Genomic DNA, 2893 nt, shown 5'->3' on the forward strand with positions numbered 1-2893 from the left:
TCTGATAATGTTTTTGTTATTATTTTTGCAGATGAATCTGAAAGATCTTAGGACTCAATTAAGTTACCACTGCCAAAAAAGACAAAAAACAAAATCAGAGCAGATACTTTTTGCCTAGATATCATGGTGATGGGCACATTAGAAATGAGGTAGATTAGATAGATGAACTAGACAGACACATCTAACTGTCTTCTAGTGCACTCATTTGTTTGACAGACTGGAAAATGCCAACATTCCTGGGATTAAATGAAAATAGAAATGAAAATAGAAAATTGCATTTTCACTGTGGAGTATACACAGAACTTTGCTATGTCAGTTTTTCTTTGTTAAAATAAACCAGGGCCCAACATCATCCTCCCAGACTGACCCAAAGCACAGTAAGATAAATGAAACAGTAACCAAGATGCAGCCAACTTAAAGCCTTTGTGTTGCTGCCTTTTTACCCACAATATTAGCAGAGTGATAATGACCTGCACACACTTCAATACCTTACTTTTTCCTGACATAAACACCACAAAAAATGCTAAATTGCCCATCTTCCTGTCTCGATATCATTTTTCTTTTCTTCATGACTTCCAGCTACTTTACCTTATGAGCTGCTCAAACAATTTTTGTTCTGTGGTGCCTTTTCCCCCCACTTTGTTCTTCAAGACAGTAAAAGTAAACAAATATCTTGGAGATAAAAAATAAAGAACAACAATAACTGGGGTGATTGTCCCCAGAGGTTTCTGGTCCAGGCTGCAGATGTATCGGTATGGCTTTTGCTTTGGCATACATAAAACCACATGCATACACAACGACACACGGTTAGCACTTGTGTTCACATTTGACAGCTCCCTTTTTTTCCCTAGCGCCAGGACTTGTACTAAAGCTGCACTTGTACTCTGCACAAGTACAGAGCTAGATTTGGCAGTATGCAATTTGGCAATCTCAGAGCCAGATCCTGCTCTTGCCCACTCCAGCTTTGACAGAAGTGCCGGCTGCAGCCCGAGGAGCTGTGCGACAGCCCAGTGGTGTTGGGGAGAACAGAATCCAGTTCCTTGTGACAGTTTTCCCCACACAATATCACAATCAGCCAAACACATTTGTAATCTACTGCAGTTGGTGTTTCTATAATTGATAGAGATATAAAAGCCATTTTCCTAAAGTTGTACTTTCGTTTTTTTTTTCTTGGGGGAGTTGTGAGAAAGCAGTTACAAAAAGCAAGCTTTAAATCTCAGATAACGTAGCTCCCATTAGAATCTCAAGCTCAAAGCAAGTAGTTACGAGTTTTAGCAATGCAAAAAAACTGAGCTAAAAACAAACATTTATTTTACTTGACGTAGCAAAACAGTGGATTAAAAAGTTAAATCAATGCGCCGTCTGAATGGTTCCTGCTGCAGCTGCAATTTCAAATGAAATAAGAATGTTATAAAAACTCGCACAAATTAGGCACATTTGGAAATGTCTCCTTGTAACTGTTCTTTAAGTGTTCTGTCTATGAGCACTAACAGGTCACTGCACAGGAAATGCAAAAATATGTTACATTTTAATCAGGGCATATAAAACACTGTCTAGAATGTTACATTGCCCTTGGGAATGTGTAGTAAGTAGGGGAAATTTTACAAAGTCCAGGTCACTCTCCCCATTACATCACTGTAAAAAAAAAAATAAAATTATTAGGTTGAATTATATAGATGTCGTATTAGAACTTTCCCAGTTGTAGGATGATGGCTAAGAGATGCTTATTTCCTTGGAGGAACTCATAATCACTCCCTTGTTCCCCTGCACGTACTTTATACATTGAAAATAGTGCATTTTAACTGAATCAAAATGTTTCCAAACAACTATGATGGAAGAGGACAAATATAAAAATCAGACTGTTTGTATGCTCATTCTCACAATTTTGGCACTTCACCCTAACACACAGATACACACAGGTTGAAAACCTGCCTGGCTATACCTCATAGGTGATAAAAAAATGAAAAAAGGGATTTTAGCAGAAATGTTTGGGAATGATTAAGGTAAAATATCCCTAATCCAAACAAGTGGAAACCCAGATGTTGATGGCATCATTAACATCCCTTTGCCCCCACGCAAATGTTTCTCCAAATGATTTACCTCTGTTTAACCGAAATCACAAGTTTATAAAATCCCTGGTAAGTTCACAGAAACAGCAAAAGATTAATGGAAGGGTGACTGTTTTATAGATTAACATTCTCAGGATTTTAGTTATTTAATGTACAAACTTTGGAGGTGACACAAAACTCTACAATATCCTGAATGCAACTTGCTCTGCCCTTGCTGATCCTTGGTCAAGTTTTGTCACTGACTTCAGACAGAAAGATTCAATGTGTATGAAAGATCTCCCACAGGGCAGTAAAATTAAAATAAAATAAAATAAAATAAAATAAAATAAAATAGAATAAAGGAAAATTCCCTGTCCCAAGTGAAAATCTAAGTTAGACTTGCAAGGGCCCAGCGCCTGCTGAAGCAAATGGCAGTTACACAGCGACACAGGGCTCAGCCCTTTGCAATTTGCATGTTGCAGCATGAGATCTCAGGCTAACAGGCCCTTTTTATCTAAACAGGTATCTGTGGTTGAAACTCCTGGCATTATTCTTTGTATTTTCTCCTGAGCTGCTTGCTTTTGTACAACAGCTACTTAACTGCCAGTAACTTCCAGGCTTTGTTCTGGCCTACCTGAGGCAGTGGGCACCCACCAGCCCCGCGCCAGCCCAGCTACTCACTAGGCAGCTGCCCAAGCACGAACAACCAACATACCGACTGCCCCATATATGTTGTTATTACTATAGATTGTATATGGTTTCCACAAACCTCTCACGGTGCTGCCTGAACTCTTCAATACATCTGTTTAGTTCTCACCAGTCACGGTGTGGCCGGGAGCCTTGCT

Source organism: Nestor notabilis, unplaced genomic scaffold (genome assembly GCF_000696875.1).
Source record: "Nestor notabilis isolate BGI_N333 unplaced genomic scaffold, ASM69687v1 scaffold17117, whole genome shotgun sequence".
NCBI lineage: Eukaryota > Metazoa > Chordata > Aves > Psittaciformes > Psittacidae > Nestor > Nestor notabilis.